The sequence below is a fragment of the Corvus cornix genome, chromosome 1A, assembly GCF_000738735.6.
Source record: "Corvus cornix cornix isolate S_Up_H32 chromosome 1A, ASM73873v5, whole genome shotgun sequence".
Taxonomy (NCBI): Eukaryota; Metazoa; Chordata; class Aves; order Passeriformes; family Corvidae; genus Corvus; species Corvus cornix.
In genome coordinates, this window is record NC_047057.1 from 30001243 (window position 1) to 30025147 (window position 23905).

The 23905-nt window shown below is 42.3% G+C and overlaps 1 long non-coding RNA gene across 1 annotated transcript; it reads left to right on the forward strand.

The window, feature by feature from the left end:
* The first annotated feature begins 14237 nt into the window (after positions 1-14237).
* On the forward strand, positions 14238-21859 carry LOC120411837. Its single transcript, XR_005604385.1, has 2 exons — positions 14238-14465; positions 16734-21859. It is a non-coding gene; the product is annotated as an uncharacterized LOC120411837 (long non-coding RNA).
* The last annotated feature ends 2046 nt before the right edge of the window (positions 21860-23905 follow it).

Here is a 23905-nt window from a genome sequence, read left to right on the forward strand (position 1 = left end):
CGGCTGGTGACGTCATCTATCCGCGACGCGGGGCGCCCTCAGTGCCAAACCTTTTTATTTATTTTAATAGTAGTAGTAATTAGTAGTATTTTAATAAAATTAGGCAACAGGCACACTGGACGAAGCCCTGTGGCCACAAGAGTGTGTGACGGGGCAGCGTGAGTCCGGCCCTGCAGGGGGAGGAAGCTGGAGGGCCCCCGGCGCCGCGGGGTCAGCGGTGGTTAGTGCTGGCTGCGGCCTGTGGCCTCACGGAAACAGTGACGTCTAATCCTTGTACATTTCCATAACCAGTTGTTTTAAAAGCTGTTTGCCGTGGTGTCGTACGTCCTGATTACGGCAGACAGGAAAGCAGTTCAGTGCAGCAGCCGCTTCTGTGCGCTGACCCTGTTACATCTCCATCACAGCACCTCCAGACTCTGCGTCTGCTGGAGGCTCGTCCATACGGCCTCAGAGGCAGCGGAGAGCTGGGAACCGCCGTGAAGAGCCCTCAGCTGAACGCCCAGGGCAACACACGTGCCATAGCAACACGCGACAGGGAAGGAGAAGCAGCTCCCCCAAATACGCAGGCTTGGTTGAGTGTCTCCTTGCATTCAGAATGAAGTCACAGCCTGAATCGAGTAAAATGTGTATCAGCGTTAGCCTGTCAAAAATTATGTTACCTTATTAGTTGCCATGATTACTGAGAGAGTATTAATTTAGGATCAGCTCAGAAGAACTTGAATTAAGTAAGAGCAGGCTGTGGGAGAGAATGTAAGAAGAGTCACAGGAAGGAAGGAAAAGACTGTGTTCATTGGAAGGCTGCAGGGAAATGTAATAAGAAATAAGACTACTCCTACAGTTTGGAAAACATAGACTTAGGAATGGAGAGTAAATGTTTAAGGTAAGTCAGACTTTAAAGTTATTAAGGTTAACAAATTCCCCAAATCTTCAGTGGGATTATATAAAAAAAGGAATAAGGTGTTAAGAAAATTGGGATTAAAGAAAGCCTTGTTGTAAACACAAGTGCTGTGTTTTGTCTACACTGAGATCTTGAATGACCCTAGAACTAGACACTGAAGCAATTAGGAAGGTAGAACCACAGCAGCAAACCAGCTGTGTGTTTGCCTAGCCAATCGCAGGGATAAGGTTTTGTTGCAAGGAGGGCATACCGCACTCAGCTACTGTATGTTACTCTTTGTTACTGTTGAATCCTTAACTAAAGTGGTTACTAAGTCACTTGGGCTCACAGTTGCAGAGAGAGCTTGGGATTCACTGTTTCTGTCACAAGTCGCAAAGATGTTACTGTCACCCACTCGTGTTGCGCAGAAGAGCCATAATAAGAAGAGAAATATCTGTGTGAGAAAGGAACGCAAAGAGAAACACTCATCGCCTCTGACGTGCTGTCTGTACTTTGATTTGATCCCCTGACTGTCTGTCTCATATCCGTCCCAGTACTGGCCTTTATGGTTACTCACACAAATTTGGCCCTCTCTCACCCACCTTTTGAGATGGACGTGTTCTGCACACTGTTTATGATGGGGGCGGGGGGAAATCTGGGAGTTCCCTTCTGTCAGCTCTGGCAAATGTGTCTTTAGTTTTCCTATGTGTACGTGAAGTTCCAGCCTGCAGACGTTTCCAGTCCAGTCAGGGCTGAAGGACAGTGCTGTCCAGTTGGATGTCTGCTCCCAGAACCAGTCTGCCAAGGATGAGCGGTCAGTCAGTTCTGCCAAAGGTGAGCATGAGATATAGCTCCTTCTGTATGCCCTGTGCCTGCTGAAAGGGGGAGCGAGGAGTTTAGGTTTTGTACAGGTGTATAGAAAAAGGGGGTCATGAACTCTAATTTTCTACTAATCTCAGTAAACCCTGTGATACAGGCACTTTCATAAATTTATTGGGCTGCAGTCATTCATGCAATCATTAGTATTTTTCTCAAAAATCAAGACCAGAGGATGATTTGACCTGAAGGGATAGCTGAAATATCATTGGAAATTGAGATGAAGATGGCAGGAAAAGAAGTATTAGCTGGGGATAAGTTGTTAGGAATGGATACACAAGTTGTTAAAATTTCTGGATTAGTGGATGAATTGTCAGCACCAGCCAGTTTTGCTGAAAGGAGAATCTTATGTTCAAAATCTTAAGATCTGGGAACCAACCTTGTGATTTTTGACATTTGATAATTTTTTTTCATGCTTTATGGTGGTAAAAACCTAATGTCTTTAGTCTGTTTTAATGTGTTCTAAAGTCTTCAGCTTCTTCAAATGTTCTTCAAGTGACTGATGGCAGAGGTTGTCCTTAGTTGAGGTGGTCATCACACCAGTAAATCCTTTGTAGGTGAAGGATAGGGCTAGTGGAGGCAGTTACTATGGCCGATTGTCTTTTCTAGGTAGGTATGAGTAGGGCTGTTTCTTCATTTTCCAGCTTGATCCAGAATGTTCTGCTGAAAGACTGTGGGTAAATCTAAGCTGTAGAAGACACAAAATTTTTAGTGGTACTTTGGAGGCCCTTTGTGCATGCCCTGTGTTTTGTTTGGGAGATTTACTCTGCCCACGTTTTCAGAGTTTCCCAGTATCTGTGAGAGCTGGAAACGTTCCTGAAGCAGAGCCTCTCACTGGCTCATGTTTCTCTCAGGATGGCAGCATGGTGTGGAAGCACAAGCAAAGCTGTATTCATGGTGCAGCTGTGAGTATGATCAGAAGCCAGATGTGCCAGAGAAAAACTGGAACACATGCCAGGAGAACAGTGTGAGTGGGGGTGTGGTCATTTGGAGAGGGGAGCAACAGGGAGTGTGATACTAGAAATAAGATTGGTATTAGGGTGAGGGAGAGAGGGAGATGATGGCAGAACTGACTGAGAGATTTTGATCGTGATATGGTAGAGCAAAGGAGGGGAGGTGATGCCTGATGAAAGTAGGGATGAGTCAGAATGGGACTCCTGGAGGGCAAAATGGTGGTTATCCATGAGAGCAAAAATTAGAATTGTCATAGGGCACAGAGGGGAAGATGGAGACAACTGCTTATTTGTGCTGTGAATTTAAATTCTTAACTTGGAAGTATTCTGTTCTTACACTGGGAATACTGTAACACGCATATATCAAACCAGGAGTCCCGTGGAAAGGAAGTATATATGGACAGATTCGTGGTAGATGTTTCAGAGATGTTTATTTCTCCAGCCGCATGGCCGGAGCTCTGCCCAGGAACTGTTCCAGTCACGGGACCAAGGGTCCTTCTGCCCGCGCAGGGAACACAAACCAACCAATGGGAACGAGGCTGAGCAGGGACAGGGAAACCCCGTGTCTGTGCCCTCAGGGCCCCTCTCCCAGGGCTCCATGGCAGGGGGGAGGGACCCCAACATTCTGTGCCATCCTGTACCATTTGCCATTTACACAACATTGCAATGAAGGCACAGGTAATACATGATTTATCTATTGGACTCTTGGATTTTAAGCTTTGAAAAAATGTAGGTATATGCAAATGGCATAAAAAAGGTGGACTGTGAGAGTTCATTCAGAGTTCATTCACCCTCTCTGCCCCATGAAGGGTCAGTCATGTATATGATGCTCCTTCACTCAGTCTATTCTTCAAGATCTCTGGTGCTGGACTCTCCTTCCAAAGCCTCCTTCCTCAAGCAAGCCATTTCTCTGGTTTAAAGTTTATACTTTTGAAAAGCTGTTCTGATTCATACCTGTGATCTTCCTACTGCGTCAGAAGCCCTTTCATTCATCCCTGTCCACCATAAGTGCTGGTATCAGGTTGTCCCCTTTCTCTTTGAAACAGATTTTTACTTGCTTTTACCATTTTTAATTCCTTTTCAATCTCTCTCTTAGGTTAAACAGCATTGAAAGGCCTCCTAAAATCAAATATATGTTAAGTGCTTTGTCTGCCCTATCCAAGGGGCTTGATATTTTGCTATAAAAGGAAATGAGACTGCTTTGGTAGCAGTTGTTCTTGAAAAATTAGTGTTGGACGTTATCTTCTTCCTAACTTTGAAGTAATTAAAAATTGTTAGCTTGATAATTTTTTCACAGAGGTTTTTTTTGGGCTCTCTCTCTCCCTCTTCCCAGCAGTAAATTTTTATTATCATTTTAATTTGAAATTCAACTTTGTCTTGTGTTATTTTTTTGCATAATAATATATAATGTGTGAAAAAAAAATTAACCGAAAATAAACTAAGTGGATTAACTTGTTCCAATAATGTGGTGTTCTGAAGTCTTTCTTTGGTACTGGCATTCTCATTTCTTTTTAGGGAATTTTCAATTTTGAAATTCTTAACTATATCTATATCTATATATATATATGTATCCTAGTAAGTAGGTTGTATGTTTTCTTTGTCAAGATGCCTTGAATACTTGGCTGCACAGAGAACATTATTTCAGTGATAGAGCTTTTCTTTTTTTTTCTTGTTTTAAAAATTGTTTGATTGAGAGACTGTTTTTTTATTTGCATGCAGTATGTCTTTGCTTGCAAGTTTCATTGTTTAGAAATACAGCATGATAGTCCATAAATAAAAGTAAGTGGGATAAGTTAATACACACCAAGGAGGAATTTCAGACTTCTTTTTTAGCCAAAGGGAATGTAAAAGTTTGGTCTAACACCTTAAAAAATGTTTTTGAGAGTATAGTCAGTCGCGGTATAGACAACTGTTCTGTTTCCTTTTTTCTTCTTCTTCTTTATTTTTTTTCTTGTATTTGTTTTAATAAATTCACAGAATCACAGAATATCCTGAATTGGAAGAGACCCACAAGGATGATCAAAGTCCAACTCCTGACCCTACACAGGACAAACCCAAGAATCACAAATACTAACAGCCATGTTGGAAGCAAAATTATCAAGCCTCTGCTTTGGCTTGTTAGTTGGTTGGTAGGTTAGTTGACTGTTGTTTTTTTTTTTTGGTCTTGTAATTTATTCAAAGATACTAGTCAGTTGCTACTGGTTCTACTATTCGCATTTGAACTGGCCATGTTTGCCATTTAGTAAAGTATATACAGTTGTCCCTGTTGGCCTAATCTTTGGCAAAACTGAGTTTCAAAAGATGGATGGGTTTAGATCAGATAAAATTTGACAGCACACATTTCAGATTCACAGTATTTCCATATCTGGTATCCACACGTCAGTTCCTGGGAGTTTCCTGTTCAACTAAAGTATGGTCTAGCTGTGAAGCTGAAGATCTTGGACAAACCTTAGGATATCAGACTTTCTCAGTTCTTTGTGGGTAGCAGCAACTCTTCTGTATAGGATCACAGGAATTTTGTGATGGTCTTGGCTGGAATTTTTCTCTTGTTACGCCAGGTTGTTGGTCACACTTTGACTGTGCTCCATGGAGATAGACTGGAATTCTCTGGAATATATCCCACTGTAGAAATGAAAGATGCTATAAACAGCAATATTCAATATTTGGAAGAAGAAAAGGCTTCCTTGTGTTTAGGGCTATGAGGGAACAGGATGTGAGATAATTAGCCATAACTTATAATATATAGCCATGTTGTTTCCTTGGCAAGAAATGGGATGGGTGTTATTGTTCATGGAGACACCATTCTTTAATTATTCCAAGAGATCCCAAGAGCATTTTGCACATATCCTAGTACTGTGCTTTGACAAACCACATTTATTCACGGTCTTAAGACAAAAAAATCCTCAGAGCTTTTAACACCTCACAATTTCTACCAAAAATCCAACAGTGCACTCCTTAGCAAAAATAGCCACCATTCTTTCCTTGTTCCAAATTATTAGTTCTAATTTGTGGGATGATGACCTGTCTAACCAATTTAGTCCATTGAACTTAAGCTGAACCATACTATGTAATGTTTCTCTTCACCACCCTGAACAGGCTTACTTGTTTCACTCAAACTTGGTGTAACAACAGGTTGAGATAAATATTGTTTAAAGTGTTGGGTGTAAGTACCACCCTTCATCTTAGAAGGGCTATAGGAGGTAGCTAAATAAAAGCAAAGTTAAACTCAAATTAAAGGCACACATGGGCTTGAACTCATTGGATGGAAAGGTTTTGCTGTGGGACTATGTGTGACAGCGAGAGGAGGATGAGAGGGAATGAAGTTAACTGGTGTCATGGTTTAACCCCAGCCAGCAGCCAAGCCCCAGGCAGCTGGACTCCATAGATGGAGGAACTGCTCTTTATTGTGTGCCAGCACTTGTGGACATCAACAAACGTAGCGAAGAGTGTTCCTTCCCTATCTTTTTTTCTTATTTTTGTTTACCTCAAGGGATGAAAACATCTCATCTATCAAGAGTTTATGCAATCTGAACCATACTGGAGAACATTGTAATACTGCAATCTGATAGCCTTGTTTCATGTGAATCAATAATTTTGTACTCACATGAATATCTAAAAGATTTTTATTTTTTAAGCAGATGCAAAATGTCCATTAGTTGATTTTTTTACATGACAGATATGGACAGATTGATTTTTCTGAAATTCCTTATTTAACCTTGAGAAGTTAAGAACACTCTTTGGCCTTTGCTGGTTCCACTATAGAAGAACTACTTATATTTCATTTAAAATGTTGAATCTTTATCACAGATTTGCTTTCTCTAAAGTATCGATTAACTACTGCAGTTCAAAGGTGCTTTGAAATCTTCATCTTCCTTAGTTGTCCAGCATGTTGGATCTTGCAGTGTTCTTTGCTCTTTCTTGAGATTTTGAATACACCAGACTTCTCAAAATTTCCTGCACTTGCCACTCTTCCTGTTGAGGAAATCTGTATCCATAACTTTGTGGTTTAGCAATGGCAGTAGCAGGATGAACAGGAGTCTCTGAAATCCAACCTACCTTGCCATCAAGTTGTGGTGCAAGAGAAGTTAAAGAACATGATGCAGAGCAGTGTCTCCAGAAAAAGTCTGTCTTTTTGTACCAAGAGACATTACCTTCCCTTCCTGCCTAATCTGTCCCTCTCCCAAAGGTTTCCATTTTTGAAAAAAAACTCAACCACACACAATACAAATAAATCCCAAACTGATGGTTCTTTACAATAATCTGCCGTGCCGTTTGAAACATTGTTTCTGCTCTCTGTCGTGATGTGGTAACCATCAGCAAAATGGAAAAGCAGATAACCAGAGATGGCAATACTGTCTTTGATTGCTCCACATGAGTCAGTCAAGCTTTTCTGGAAGTACCCAGAGAGGGCAGATCCATGTTCACTTTTGGTAATGTTTTGGTGAGGTGGTGATGAGAAAATGTGATTTTACTTAATTGTTTTGATTTTGAGATAGTTAATTTCATCTTTTCAGTAAGTCTGAGTCAGCCAAGCCTGTTGATTCCCTGTGATGGTTGCATGGTTCTTCTTCACAGAAGGCAGAGAACAGAAATGTAATTAAGTGTCTCAGAGGTGAAAAAAGGAGTTGCTCTGAGGCAGCAGCTCTCAGGGGCTGGACAGCTTATTGGAGGACTTTCTTCTATTAACTGCTTTTAGAATTGTGTATGTTTCTTTAAATGCATTCAGAAAATGTCACGTCCTAAGCACAACAGGCAATAATCCAAGTGACTAAAATAAGAACAAAACTTGGCCATAACTTCAAAAATAATAATTTTAGGCTTCAGATTATTTGCTATATAGCTCACATGAATTACATCAATTGCCAACACCACCACCATCAGCTTTTCGAAACAGTTGTTTAGTTTTGTATTACTATCAAATACTTTATCTTGATAGCATAATTAGTGATTTACTGCACCCAAACTGGGCTATGTTATTACAGTCCCTAGACAGTAATCCCCGGCTGATCACTCGCTTGAGTCAGCTGAGTGGTTGCTAGCTAATGGTCCAATACAAACTGAAGTGCTGTTCACTATCTAATAAACACATTTGTTCATAGCACACTTGCTAATAAGGGCACCACTAAAAAGAACATCCCTTAATCACTGGAGTATTTTTAGTGCATACTAAACAAACTTCTTACCCAAAAGAAGAACTAAGCATCCACTCTACTAAAAGAACACCCCACTTAATACACACTGAGAACAGTATGTTCAAAATTGTGTTGAAATTAATTATTTCTGACATTTTCCCCAAAATAACACTTTAACAAGCCTCTGCTTGTCTGCAGCTGCTCAGGATGACATTATGGAAGAAGGCAGCTAGGTGGAGGACTTGTTAATGTTATGGTGCTCACATTCATGCAGCCATCATCGAGGCTGGACTAGAGGAGATGTTAGTTTCATGCTCTGAGAAGAGTCATTTTGTTGAATTGCTGAGATTACCCACATGTTATAAAATTAAGGAGAAATATAATTATTTCCTAGGTCCATCATCACATGCTTTGGGTTTTTTCTAGGCTGTTTTGATTTATTTTTTTCTATGCTTACATGAAAAAATATTCTTGTCACTTAAGCTAGGATTTTTTCCAGTGAAGCTTTTTCCACCTGAAGTTTGCTCGTCCTTTGTATTTAAAATGCTGAAAGAAAAATTTAGCCAAAACTCTAAGCACTTTCACACCTGTAAATACTAGCTAAAAATAGGGAAGTAACCTTCCCAATAATAATTCTGTGACTTGAGCACCTTCTAATACCCCTCTGCTGCAGTCTTTGGTGCCAGAGCCATGTGGCACACTGCATGCTGTGGGGCCCCTGGCCCTGCTGCTCTCAGCTCTGCACGGCAGAACAGTGAGACTGTCATGATATGAACACATCACACAAGCAAGGCTCATAGGACACAGAGGTGGAAGATAAAGTTTGGAGTAGTGTCTAAAAAGCAAAGCCGTAATATCTTCAGCAGACCCAGCAGATAAAAAGAGGGACTGGGTTGTAACTGTCATATAATGTCAGAAATCAGAAGGGATCTGAGCCATCAAACCCAATTAGCCAGCTATTGAAGGAAAGAACATCTTAATTATGTTCTTCCCCCAACACCTTTCTGCTACCATAGACCTCTTTAGATGGAGTGCCTGCAGGTAACTGCTCTCATTGCCCACAACTCCTTAGTGACATGTTGTCCTTTGTGGTCTGTGTTTTCTTTTTACACTGGATATACCCTTGTGACATGCCCACATAGGATGGTTATGTATCCATTTGTTTATCAGACAGAATTCACAGAATCACAGATTCCTTGTGGTTGGGAGGGACCTCTTAAAGGTCATCTGGCCCAACCTCACCTTGCTCAGGGAGGGTCACTTAAGGTTGGTTGCCCAAGACCATGTCTAGATGGCTTTTGAATATTCCAAAGAAGGGATGCCCAGCCTCCCTGGGCAACCTGTGCCCTGATATTCAGAGGGAACCAGCTGTGTTTCAGGTTGTGTCTGTTGTAACAGGTTCTTTCTCTGGGTACCCTTGAAAAGAGCCCGGCTCCATCCTCTTTACACCTTCCCTTCAGGTGTTTGTACACACTGATGAGATCCCTCTGAGCCTCCTCTTCTCCAGACTGGACAGTCCCAGATCCCTTGGCCTTGCCTCATATGTGAGGTGGTCCAGTCCCTTCATCATCTGTGTGGTCCTTAGCTAGACTCCCTCAAATAGCTCAATACCACTCTTGTAGTGGGGAGCCCAGAACTGGACACAGTACTCCAAGTGTAGCCTCTGCAGTGCTGAGCTGAGGTGAAGGATCATCTCCCTCAACCTGCTGGCAGTACTTTGCCTAACACTTGCCTTCTTTGCAGCAAGGCCACTTTGCTGGCTCATGTTCAACTGGGTGTCCATCAGGACCTTCACGGCCTCTTCTACCAAGCTGCTTTTGAGCAAGTGTGCAAAAAAAAAAAAAAAAAAAAGAAAAAGAAAATGCTATCAAATAGAAGAGTTGTTCTATAAATTTCCAAATTTACAAAAGAGCTAAGTAGATCCTATTAATGCCATCTTCCCAGGTTAGTGAAAAGGAAGAGTTATAATGTGTGAATAAAATAGCCCCGTTTCTGCTGATGGCGCATGTTGTATATTTTGTAGCTATTAATAACTGAGCTATTAAGGGGAGTCAGTAATGACCTGCTCAATTCAGCATTAAAATTGTGACTGAGTCTATAGCTGATCTGTGACAAACTTTGTGTTTTCAAGTATTAGGGTACACTGCCCAATAACATTCTAAGCACATAGTCAAGGGTGTTCGGTTTTGCCTACCAACTTCTTTCCAGCTGCTTTAAAGTCTATAATACAAGTGGTAAAGAGACTTCAAATAAAATTTTGTACCTTTTTAACAAAATTGAGATCCAGAACTGAGACTGCACCTCTCCAGCAGAGATATGTTTCATGTTCAGCCAACCCCGCCAGAACATTGGATATGTTGAATGTTCTCTAGCCCTGCAAACTCAGTGTTTCCTTGATGCCATTTTCCCTATCACAGCATCAAAATATTAGCTCATGTGGGAGGTTGGTGTTGTGGTGGTCTGGAGAGCACTGCTGCCCATGAAAGCAATTATTCTGCTTCTCCCACTTGCTGATCATCTTACCAAAAGACTTCCAGAATAGGTAGGGAACCGTTCTAAAGCTGAGATGAAATTACCAGATGGCAGCTGCTGCTTTTTTTTTCTGTGGTGGAGTGATGGACAGCCTTCTTCTGCCACTGCTCAAAGCCATGCAGAAAGCTCTTTGGAGAGGCTGTTCCTGAGGTGGCCCTGAAGAAAGCTGGATCCCTGGACTTGCATGAGGCAAGGAGAAAATTCCTGTCAGCCAGCTTGTGCATGCTCCCCATCCCTTTCTTCCCCCCAGCTCCTGGGAACACTTCCTGTGGCAGTAGTTTGTGGGGATTTCTGTGCTAGTTTTTGTAATACAGATTTCTAAGTTTTAGAGGAAAAATGTGGGTTTTCATTTGATTCTGAACTGACTGATAATTCTTGAAAAATTTAAATAGAATAAAACCCTGCATATTCTAGCTACAGTTGTCCATATTTTCTCAAACTTTAGTTACCTGGATAATTGTGGGAAATGATGCAAAGTCCTTTTTGAATAGGACCTCTTCCCCAAATGAGCATCAGGATGAGCAATTGGCAAACCCCATCAGAGAACCTTCCTGGGGCAGCTCCTGCAGAGCAGGCAGCAAGCAACTGTTGTACGCCTGCAGCCGCACAACCAGCCGCATGGTGGAGCTAGGCTTGAGGAGAAGGAGGTGAAAACATCCCAGGAGACGCTCCTTCTGGCTTCGGAAGGAGAGATGCTGCCTCCCAGAGCGCTGGCAGGTTTCCTGCTTGTTGTCTTCCAGACGTAAATGATCAGTAGGCTTTCAAGTAGAGACCAAACGCACAAAGAAAAAGCAGTTGTTAACAGGGAAGAGGTTTAGCAAGCTCTTCAGCAAAGCTAAATAGCAAGATTGAGTGCCAGTGAGCACAGGACCCCAGCTACACACCTGCCTGCTGCAATGAAAACATAAGATTAGGGGAAAAGTTTAATTTTCTGGATGTTGAATACCATAACTAATTTCCACCAAAAAACCGAATTTCATCAGGATCTAAAACACAGCCTATGACTCAGAATAAGGCTACAGTTGTTTCTGTGGACATTGCTAACTGTGAATAAGAGGTTTAACTGAGCAGTAACATCCTGCCTTTCCAGAAAAAAAAAAAAAAAAAGAGGATTACTGCAGCAACTCCTTTCAGACGACTCTTCTGTTCACTGCAATGAAATCACTTCAAAATTAATTGTCATATTAAGTATCAGTTAACCACACCATTTGAAGGAGATACAGAATTTCTCTCTCCTGATGGAGTTTCCCAGCAGTCAGGCAGGAGAAGCTGTAGGTGGCACCATGGCACCCTGCGGGAGGTGCTGGGCAGTTCTGACTCATAACTGAGCTGGTGAACAGAAACCACAGACTCAGTGGACACGCCACTTTTATGGCACGTTGCAATCTCCCTCCCTCCAGCGGCCGTCCTGGCCTCTATACATTACCCATCCCTGGCTTTCCTCACCAGATAACTGCTTGTTCACCCTCTTCCTTCCACTCATCACAAACACTCATTGTACAGCACCAATACCACTGGGTTTTGCTGTAGATTTATTCCAGTTATCCTTTTTTAGAGAGGGCTAAAATCTGTGATTGAGCACAATGATTGTCCCTTAGGGAAAGGGACAGCCAAAGATGTTATTAGTTCCTATTAAGTGGCAATGCAAAACTTCACAGGATCAGGTTTTATATGACTGGATATATTTAGCAATTTAGCAGTACTGTAAGTGAGGATGTGCATCATTTCCTGGGATTGTCAAGCCTTTGATGGAACTCTTGGAATGCAATGAATAATATTATTACAATACTGTACTTTCTTAAACATAGTGGACATAATTGAAGTCCCACCCACAGAGGTCAGATCCATCTGACTCACTATTGTTAAGAGTTAAGAGACTTCCATTTATTTTAACAATGGTTTGTTTAGAATATGAAGTCAATGAATTTCTTGCCTTTGTGGAAGGTGTCATTTTACTATGTCAGGGACAATGTGGAGTTCTGGAGTAAAGCTATAAATAGAGTACAGATACTATTGGATCTAGTTGTCACTTAACAAAAGTTAAATCTGCTTTGATTAAATCAGTGAAATTATTATTTGCATCAGTGTATTATCTAGTCTGGTATATTTAGAATGGGTCTATACCTTTAAAAGTAGGATTGCTAAACGGATACCAGTGTAGGCTATATGAAACAATAACACTTTCAAAAATTCTGGAGTTTTAGGTATTTTGCTTACTCCTTTTATCACAGTTAACTAGATTAGAGAAAAAATTGTATTCCTCATTTTTATGTCAGTATGTATTTTACCATCTGGAGCTTTTGCAGAAGCACAGAACCAATGCACTGTATTTGTATCAAGCATTGCACTGGGACTTTTAAGGGGATCCCATCAGGAGAAAAAGAGTTTAAGCTATTATTACCAATAACAGCAAAATAATTATTAATGAAAGCCATTAGCAAAAAGCAATCTCTATTTTTCAGCTGATTAGTCTATGGATTTGATAGCTGTCTGTGCAAAATTAGTTTCATGGCTTTGCTGATATGGCCACTAAGATCCAGATCTTCAGAGGCATTTCAGTTTGGGAATCCAGGGCAAGCCTGGTGCTTGTGTTTATTATTAGGAGCCTAAATAACTTTGTGGAGCCAGACAATAGTTCCTGCTAATGGAAACTCCTTAATCTGTACCTAACACTGTTACTTTGAACAGTCTGGTTTTCAAGCTTAAAAAGAAGAACAGGGAAAACCAAGACTTCTTTTTCTCTCTTAAAATAAGGAAAGAGGGCTGAAAGGTTCCATCCAGTGATAGTCTTTCCACACAGAAGCTCATGCTCCTAGAGATGCTTTTGCAGGGTGACCTACCCAAGGTGCAGGGATGGACAGGACAGTCAACAGCTGCAGTGAGGATGCAGGTTGGCAGCCCTCCTCACCCTCTCAGTGAGGGAACCACAAAGTGGCAAAAAAGCAGCAATTCCAGGCAATGCATCTTCTAGCTTTCTTAAGGCAAAGAACTGAAGCACTACAGAGGCCTGACATCTCTGAAGGAGATGTTCTGTAACCCTGCAAACCCAATCTGCTCCACTGCGCACCACATGCCATCCCCATTGTTTCCCTTGGAGAAGCTTAGGGCTGGCAGTGCTTGTCCTCATCATCAGCACATGCTTGGTGGGCAAACCATCACCTTACTCCTGTCCATATTTACTGATAACTGAATGAGGAGCAGACTTACTCAGCTGGGGCTGCAAGTATATGTTATACTACTTTTCTTTCATACTTGCATGAGAGAAACACATCAGCACATATTGCTGCATGTGGTACTGGTGAATGTTCTGGATAACCAAGGCAAAAGATGCTGGCAGCATCTGGCAGTATGAACGGCCAAGATGCAAAGGAGTAGAAGGGACAGTGCTTGAAAGCCAATTCTCAGATCATTGTACAGATCTCTGCAAATTTTCTCCTCAAGCTGAAGGCGAAATGGCAGAGTTCAACACAACACTGGAATGAATCTAGGTTTCATTCATGATTTATTTTGCTGTCTTGCTTACATAACCCACCTAATCCTGCCTCCTAGCTTGGTAAATCACAGCTTGCAGTGCTCTTCTTAGGCATCAGAGGATCGTGATGAAAAGCAAATCTCATTACCCATCAGCAGTGCAAGAGATAGAAAGTAAAGAGAATTATAATGTTGCCACCTCGGTGGAATCAGTTTTGTCTCCATTTTTATCCAGTATTAACTCTTAGACACACAAATGCACTGTGCCAGTGGGGTGGTAAATGAGGTAGGAATTGGAGTACAGGATTTTCCGTGACCAGAGGAGCCCAGATCTCAGGCTGAAGGTGTGGGATTAGTGAGTCAGGGGCCATGCTTATTCTAGTGTCCTCAGTTAAGCCCTCAAGTAAGTAGGCAGGATTTATAAAGAGATACTGAACCTTCCAAAATAGCACTCTCACTGGCATATCTTGGCCAATAACATCAATGTGAGGCACTTAAAAATATGCTCTTATTTATTGATCTAAGCAGGAGATGAACTCTTCTGGCAATTTATTCCCAGTGGGAAGACGGAATATCTGGGACATCTGACCTTGTACACCCTCCCTTGGTACTGGGGAGGTGCAGGTTTGTCTTTCATTCTTTTGTGCAAAAACAAGGGCAGTGCTGAAAATATTTGGGGCGGTGGGGGGGGTGGAAAGGCTGGCCTCTAATTCAGTCACTTCGGTCACAAAGTTACATGAGTAACTTTGGTCTTGTTTCTTCAGACAGCTGGGCTTTTTTCTTACAGTAATTTGCTGGGATTGAAATAGAGTATGGCCAAACAGGCCCACAGGGAGGAAGGGGAAGGGTGAGCAGAAGAAGCACTAGGGTGGCAGTCATTCACAGGAGCCTTTAATCCTCAGATTGTCTGAAAAAATGAGGCTAGCTAAATATTGGCTGTCCTCCAACAAACTGCTCCTGGAAAACTGCTCTCCTGGGGAAGGGCTAAACTAGGTGTTCAAACCAGCCCCTGCAGACCTCAAAGATGAAGTAAAGTAGAGTCTACTACAGAGACAGCACCATTTTTCCTAGGCCCTCCTTCACTGGGAGCTGAATCCAGCCCTTGACAAAGCAGGGACATGGGATCATTGCTCCAGCCTGAAAAGGATAGATGGAAGCAATGCTGTCAGAGCACGCATGACCCCATCTCTCTTCGACCAGTTCTGATTAGGAACCTTGTGTTTTGCAGCAGTAGCAGAACAAATGCAGTCAGGAAGGCCATGTGAAATCAATTTTTGTTTAATTATTCATTGCATATTTCTATGCTGTACTGAGAAAATAATTCCAAACCCTATAGTACCCAGCTACTTTCAGCTGCTTTCCTGAAGGCAAGCATGTGACTCTGGTTTCAATTGCTACTGTAAATATACAATTATTTATAAACTACCTCAGAGGGACCATATGGTCTCCTTTTGAATAAAAATGCACAGACAGAGCTGAAAAAAAATCAGTGAAAGAGAGGCATAGTAAATTGATATGTAGCAAACCATCTGCTTCCATGTTCGAGTGATGTTATAACAAACTGCAGGAGGCACAACTAAGACAACTGTAGAGAGTCAACTCCTTCTTGGTATTTGTGGATCTTCTGCCTAGTATCAATTTTGTGTTGTCATTTGCTCCAGCAATATACCAGGAAAGCCGTATTGGCTACCTTCTTCATGCCTGGGACTAACAACCTTCTGTGGTTTCTCTTGCATATGCCTACCCAGTGAACACCCCTCAATTTGATTTAAGTTGCTTTGACTTTTGCTAGGTCTGTGAAACACACTGAGTATCACTAATCAACTGTGCTAAAATTAAAATGTTTTGAACAAGGTTATTTCTGTAAATCAGAAAAAAAGCCTGATGTAGACCTCATTTATTAAAATATTTTCCATGCAGGTCCAAAACTTACTATGGCTTTGCTTGGATGATGTCAGAGTAATGTTTGTGTTAGTTCTCAGTTATTACAAAGGAGCTGTGAAAGCTGCAGAGATCTAGTTTATGTTATTGCTCTCATAATGTTGGGATACCGTAAGTACAGGTGCCAAATGGAAGCATCATTGATGTCACTTGGGTTATGGTGCAGCAATGTGAACCCTCAAATGGGTCGCTGGCTCCGCAGGGAGAGGGTGGCTCAGTACCAGCAAAAGTGCAGTGTAGTTGGTTGTGGGCGTGAGCACGCTGTCCTATGCTTTGCTCCATTCAGCGCTACAGGAGCTAGGCTGCTGGCAGTCCCTCGAAAGCACAAGGGCAGTGACTGAAAAACTATGGGTTTGTTATGGCGATAAAAGAATGACAGGCAGGACAGCAGTCCTAGCACCAACCTCATGAGTTTGGGAACAGTTCAGTGAGCCTGTCTGGCACATGCAGTGAGTTACTTTTGCTCTTCCATGGTTTGTGAGCTTGTCCAGGGGCCAAGAAGCTGTCTGTGCCCTTCCTGCCCAGCTTCTGAGAGCAGGCAGGCAGAGTGAGGATGACCTCTGTGCATGAGGAGAGGAAGTCTCAGGTCTGAACTGCACCATGAAAATCCAGCTCTGGCTACACTGCCTGGGCAAGGAGGAGAGGGGAGACACCTGAAAATACTTGGGATCTTTATAAAAACTCAAGATAAATATAATTTTCTATAAAAAGGCAAAGGAAATGAACATATAAAGAATATAAGCAATGTGCATTTTCTGAAGTATTATGGTTATAATAATGTAACAATAATACGAATAATATAATGATCAATATTATTAAAATTAATTCAAATGGCTCGTGTTTTGACGTGGGAATTTCAGCCACAGGGCAGAGACTGAGTCAGACAGAAAAGAACAGAAGCATTAAAAAGGGAATTATAAATAAACTGATTTGCCTTATTTTCTTCCCCAGTCCTCCTCAAGGCCATCAAACACAGGACCACAGTCAAACAGGCCTTCAGGCACACACCTCCTTGCCTGGCCAACTCTGAGGAGATGTTGAGTCTCTTGTGGACACTTTCTTCCTTGCAGTGTGTTTCATGCCTCTCTTCAGAGTACATTGAACAGAGACTTCACCATCTTGACTGACTGTGTATTGCAGGGGGCAGTTGGACACTTTCTCATGAGAACCAGCAGCATAGAATACTGAGATGAGAGAGCAGCACATTACTAAAAATGAAAGCATGGCTCATCTAGAGACCTGTATTTCCACACAAAGCTTTCTGACCCTCTGTCAATCTTTCCTTACTTCAACCAGTGGTAAAGTTATGTATGTGCAACCTTTTCTTCTTACTCCCCTCCTAGGCTTCCCCGGTGTGGTGCAGCTTGCTGGAGCATCTCTTTATAGAGCGTTTACCAAACTTCTTTGGCTGTAAAGCAGTGGACAGAAAAGAAGGTCCTTCTAAAAGCACTATCTTCTCACTTGAAACAGAAAAAGCAATAGGCATACAGCATCTTGCAGAGAAGTTAAGACTGTCACAAGCAATGTCAGCTGGGCTGCTAAATAACATGCACATATTAGTGCAGTGGTATGGCTTTTTTTTTTTTCAGCTGTTGAAGCAAAACATTTGGTGACTGTCTTATCCCAGCCCTAACCATTTGAAAAATGACTCCCAGTGAGGCTTGTGTTTGCCCTTCATTAACTTGACTGGGTGAGGTGGATTTGTTTCGTGGGTCATCAAAACCTTGGACACTGGAGTAACACTTCAGCTTCTGTGTGTTCAGATGTAAAGCAACAAAAAAGGAGGAAATACTTTTGGTGACCCAGTTTCACTGGAGCTGAGAACAGATAGATGTATCTTCTATAGCGTGCAGTATTGCTGCAAAGTGGTGAAGGGGTGAAGTGCTAAACTGCTGGTGTCTGTGCTGATTTGCCTCCTGACTTGGATAAGTATGACAAATTTGTGTCAGGGATTAGTCTTCATTTGTAGCCTGCAAGGACAAATCCTATAGGCAGTGATGGTTTTATTCTGCTGACTGTGGAGATGAGTAAAAATAGCAGCAATAGCTAAAGACAGTCTTATAAATATGAGTGTTTATGCAAAATAATGTTTGCCACCAGAACAGAGAAGACTTTGGGGCCTAGTTGTGCAATTCTCAGTAGCCAGCACTATCTGTGGTGGCTACCTCCTCACAGCTTGGGCCTTGTGCATTAGATGGTGTTTCACTGTGCTCTAGAACCACTATTGTGCTTGCCTTTAATTTTCAGCTGAGATTTGAAGTAATGTTGTCCTAAGAGACCTGGAGCTCGTACAACTCTAGTGCGGTAGTTTTCATTCCTAAAGATATTTTCCTTAGTAGTACTGTCTGTTTTCCTGGGTTTTTGTTAACTCTCTGCATCTTTTACAGAGTCAGTTTAGATAATTTTTCATTTCTTACCAAGGTTGGAACAAATAAAATATAAATCCTTTATCAGCACTAAAAGATACAAAGGCTTGAAGTCTACCTAGCATTTCTCTTATCCACTTCAACTCCTCAAAGCTATTCATATATAACTTAATATCTTAGTAGAAATCCATTAAGGCAGTTCTTCAGAAGCCTAAGACATTTTATCAGGTTATATAAATCTAAGGCTAATTCCATTGATCACAGTGGACCTCAACCATTTCACAGCAGGTTGTGAACCTTGGAAAGTCTGTGGAAGTAGTGCCTGGGAATAGCTCTGTGTATCTAATTAGTAAATTAGTGTGGTGTGCCTACCACTTAGTAGTGGTTACTAGTACCATTTATGAAATAAGCTCTGTACCAACCCTAGACTTCTTTGCTCATAAAACTTATCACTTGAAATTCTTGTCAAACATTAATTAATTCTTAGAAAATGTACAGCATTTGTATACGGACAGTATATAGCTAATCTGGTCCTTTGTAACAAGACCTTGGGTTTTCTGTCTTCAGCTCATCCACATCCTACTGGAAGGTCTCTGGGATTGAAAATCTGCTGAGGAGATCCATGGCAAGGATACATTAAATCTCTTTCACGGTTTTGAGCCATATAACATCCCAAAGTTGGTACTTCCCCATCAAGGCAGCAGAGTTGTTACCAGCTGTGTGTTGGGACAATGCTGCCTTTGGTGGAGGTCCACTGATGCAGCACCTATAAAGGTGTGGGGTTGAAAACACTGCGTGTTTTTCTTGTGGATAAATGCCCTCTTCCTGTCTGTCCCCTTATGAAAAGTACCTCTCAGAGCTGGCTTTGATGAATCCTGCTCTTTGTGGGTGTTTTCCTGTCTCAGCTGTGCTAACCACGTTGTTTCCTTAAGGTTAAGTGGGTAGGTAGAGTGTCTTGCAAGACTTGTTTTCTAGCTATTAGTTTTGACCTATTTTGTGTATTGGTATCTGGGCTGTTTGTCCAGATGTGCGTAAAATAAAAAAATACCCCCAAAAAGAAGTTTTCCAATTTTAGACAACTGTTCTGAGCCCTCAGAGGGGTATTCATATTCAGTTGCTTGAGAGGAAGTATGGCTTATTTCTGCAGTAAACGGGACTAGTGGTCTCTTGTGCTTGATAGAGGGTTATAATGTAAATGTAGAAATGTTCTTGCTTGAATGAACTGATTTATTACTGTGCTCTCTTTTAGGATAGTGGAATTGTCCCCAGAGAGGTCAAGGGGTTGGTGATGTACTTGCCTGATGTGCTGAAGTGGAGCCTCACTCGCTCAGTGCTTTAGCTGCCTGCATGGGGTTTGCAGACTGCATGGGATACATCTTCTGCTCTGATACACGTACTTATCATGGTACATCTAAACTCATACTCTGGTCATCCACGGGGACAAGCTTTCTCCTCCCAGTTGTCCAGAGCATGAGTCCTACCGAGAGCTGAATTTGCCCTGGTGTAATCTGTAGCAGGCAGGGACATGCCAGAGCACTAGATGAAGGAAGATAATTAGATGGCATTCATTTATCTGAGCACACTTCCCACTACTTAGAGAGCACTCTGCATCTTGGTGGGCACTGGCAGCCTTGTACAAAAGATATCAGGTCATTCTCTATTCTTTGGCCCTGAGCAGGGGTGAGAATATCATCCCCTCTGTGGGTGAGACTGGTCTGAATGGTACAGTCAGTAATCACGTGTTACTCTGGGACATCAGCAGCCGTGTGAGGATGACTCGTCTGCTTTTGTAGTGATAATGAATGTGTTTTGAAGCCATCAACACAGCTAGGACTCATTTGTTTTGTCTTTTTTTTGTCAACTGAGTTTAATTGTTTCACAACCAGAACTCTTTGAAAAAACAAACCATTTCTGCATCTTCGACTACCCGCATTCCTAGGGTTTATTCCATTAACTACAGGGACTGTGGATTCTGGTTAAAATAATCTGCCTCTGGAAATGGAGAAATTGACCTGTGTTGTGCACAGAAAGATGCCAATTAGTCCTCTACTCAAGTAAAAATTTAACAAAGGCTTGAATGTTCCTGTGCCTGTTGCTTTACAAGATTGTTTATCAGTTTACAGGGAGGCCACGCTGCCTTTTCAAAGTGCTGCTGGAGGGCTGCCAGCAACAGTAACAGAAACTATGCTCACTGTTTAAATGCCACTGGATGCAGGAACAGCAGACTGATGCCTGCTTTCCTTTCATTTTGTGGTTATCTAATTGCAAGAGATATATAATTCCTTGTTATGTCAGGGAAGTTGTTTCTCCAGCATCTGGTACTTCTCTGATTATCTACAAACGATATCTGAAAATTAATAGCTATTGTGTAAGAAGTACTACTGGGAACTGCTGCCTGCTCTAAGCTCGAGAAGACTTCAGAGACTGCAAGAACTGGCTTTGTCAGTGAACATATAATTTTCTTTTTTTTTTTCTTTTTCTTTTTCTTTTTCTTTTTTTTATAACATCCTAGTAAATTACAGGCTTTGGTTATGGTTTGAAGAAATGTGTTCTACAAATGTTGTAGCATCTGTATGCTGCTGTTTTTACTGCAGCCATTGTACAGGTCATTAATCTGATCCCACATTGTAAAAATTTCTCCACCCTCTCCAGTTGATGCCTAACTCTGCTATGTTCCCTTATAATTACCTGGGGTAGAACAACAGGTTTTTTTATCCTCAATGCACTTTGCTCTTGCAGCAGTGCTGCTGAGCACCATGCTCACCCCACCTTTGTGACAGACTGCACACCCAGCTCTGATGGGCTGCTCCCAGTGGCCGGGGAGACATCTGGGCAACAGATCCTCCTCTCATCCTCATCGGCTGCTCCCCAGGATGAGCTCATGACACAAGCCTGAAGAGGAGAAATAGCAGCTGCAGATGCTCCCATGTCTGATACTTGGTTTTCACCAAACCCCCCTCTGCAAGGGTTGTTGCCGTCCAGTGCTGTGCAAGGGGAATGGTTGAGCAAACCCCTCCTAAGCAAGGTGAGGGGAGACGGCAGGTTTGCCTGGGCTGTGGGGCAGGTCTATAGCAGGCAGTAACAGGGATGGTCCAGCTTTGGTTGCAAAGCTTAAAGTGAGCACTGCTGGGAAAACAGTGGCATTTGGAAAGAATAATTTTTGGGAACCTACCTGAGCACGGGTCCCAAAAAGTGTCCAGGAAGACCACTTGGGAGCATGTCATGGGCATAGTCAGTACTTGGTACATTCAAAGAGTTTAGTCTGAAGTGGTGATCTCCACCAAAAACTAGGTCTCCACCAGCTTTTCATAACTGGCAAAAGGACAGTACTTAAGTTTTACTGCCCAATGGGCAAACACTCTCCCAAGGGTACATGTCCTAGGTAACCCAAAATGCTATTGTATTCCATATCCATCCGTGTCCAAAACATCGTTACTGTTTAAGGCCCAGCAGCACAGCCAGAACCGCAACTGTGGGGCAGTAGGGAGGTGATGATCCCTTTAAAAGTTTCGGGTCTGACACCTTTTTCCCTTTGTCTCCCTATATGCAGTTGGCAGTGGGGGCTGCTATCTTGGAAGGGGTGGTACCCTGCCAGTTTGGGTGTCCCTGTGGAGTTTGTGAGATTTAGCAATTTTGTATGTAGTGATTATTCACTGCTATTTTTTGTCTGTTGCTGTTTCACTCATTAGTAAAACTTATTTTTTCCACTTACACCTACTGGTATTCGTTCTTTATTGGTGGAAAGGGATTGGTTGGAACTAAGGGGAGGTAACTCATTTTAGAGTGTCCACCTCTTTAAATTGTCTTAAACCAAGACAATGTGGCAGGCAGGAGGAGGGGGATCTGGTTACCTCTGGGAAAAGGACCTGACATTTTAAGCCAGACAGCATTTTTAAGGAGGGGATGTGGTTCTTGTCTCCAGGGTACATTCTAACTCATGTTGATGATACACTTTCCTCCATTTTTCCAGGACAGCAGCTTCTGTGGGCCCATAGCTCAGGGAACTCCCAAGGTGGCTTTGATCTGCAGACTGAGTCTCAGACAGGGCTGGCCTGTGCCACCCCAGCCCTCACCATTTACTTTCCTGGCCATATTGTGTAGGCCTTGGCCGATCAACACTATTTTCTAAGAATACCAACAACCTCACATTTTTCAGGCAGTGAGCCATGACAAGGTTGAGGCACACTAAGCCAGCAGCACTGTTCCTTGCCAGTGCCATGACATTTAGTAACACTGACAGCTTCAAGAGTCTCCAGTTTCCCTAACTGTAAGCTGAAAGAGAAATGCCTGGCACTTAATATTTGCAAAACACAGATGATGAGTTGCTTGAAAACTTCTAATGACCCTGGGATCTGTGTTCGGAAGTATTTCAGCCAGAGATCCTTAACACAACTGACTGTAAAACAAAGGGTGCTGCTCTCCTGCATGGGGCTGAGAACAGGGAAGGAAGCTTCCTTGTAGGAAACAAAGCCCATGTTCAGCTTATTATGGGTTTGTGGTTAGAAAGTCTTAGAAATTGACTTCATCACTTGTGTCTGTTCCTACCATCACTCACTTCCCAAAGTTGGCATGAATTCTTACTTCCAGGTCTTAGTGTAATGGAGAATGAGACATCTTAACAGTGGCTTGAATTTGGGCTTCGGCTTGAAGACTAAATGCAATTTCACATGAATTTTAAGTCAAACTAAGACCCCACTTGAACCATATGGGAAAATGTCTTTCTTCAGGTAAAAGCATTGCTTGCCCTAGGAAATAGTAATTCTTTTTTTTTTTTTTTTCCACTCCCAAACAGGGACTGGTCAGATGTACTCAAAAGAGATCTGGCTGACTTTGGGGATACAAGCCAAAAGTAGAAGTGTGTGGCTGGAAAGGAGATTGGCGTTTTTAACTTTGGCTGTGTGGTTTTAGGTGAACTTCAGGTGAAGCTGTCAGACTGCACTGCAGAAGGCAACAGATATTTGTAGCAGTCTCTGAAGCAAGGAAAAAAAAGAACTACAGTTTCTCTTTTTTTTCTCTGCTCCATAAATTATGTTCCTATGTCTTAAGAAGGCTGAGCTTGGCTGGGTAAAGAAGTGTGTGCAAATGTATGCCAAACAGAAGAGACTATTACACCAGGTCACTGCAGAAGCTTGTACCTCTGTGCTCCCAGGTTTACAGTTTGAAGATACGTCCCCGGGCTTGGGGACCAGACAATGGCTTCCAAATCCTCCCGTCCCTTCTCCTGCAGAGGAGCCTAGGGAGCTGTACTCGTCCCATGCAGTCAAGTAAGCTCTTCAGTTGTTTGGACTCTAGCCAAGAGGCCTTTTTGTAGGTGGTCACTATAATCTGAACACTAGTAAAATTAGTGGTCAAAGGCAAAAAGTTAGCATTTTGCAGACCTCTTAAGACTTTGTCAGAGGTACTTCGGCAGATACAGCTGCCTACAACATTAGTGTCTTTGGGTATCCTCCTCACACATCTGCTAATGGCTTCTGCTTCCATAGCCGAGAAAAGTCTGGCAGGGGTTTAGTCACTTCGGGCACAACTGTGACATCTAAACACAAACCCAACTTAACAGCAGCCCTTTAAGTTAAACTGCCTGACTTGACCTTGAAACAGACTGGCAAGCAGTTTTCAAGGAGTAGGCAGAAATAAGTACTGGCCTTGAGGAATGCTGTCATCTTCAGCAACTTCAGACTGTTGTAACCATCTGCCCCAGCTTCAGGTCCCTCTAAAACTGTATCAGAAACTTCACCCTAATGTTCCATAGCCGTCTGT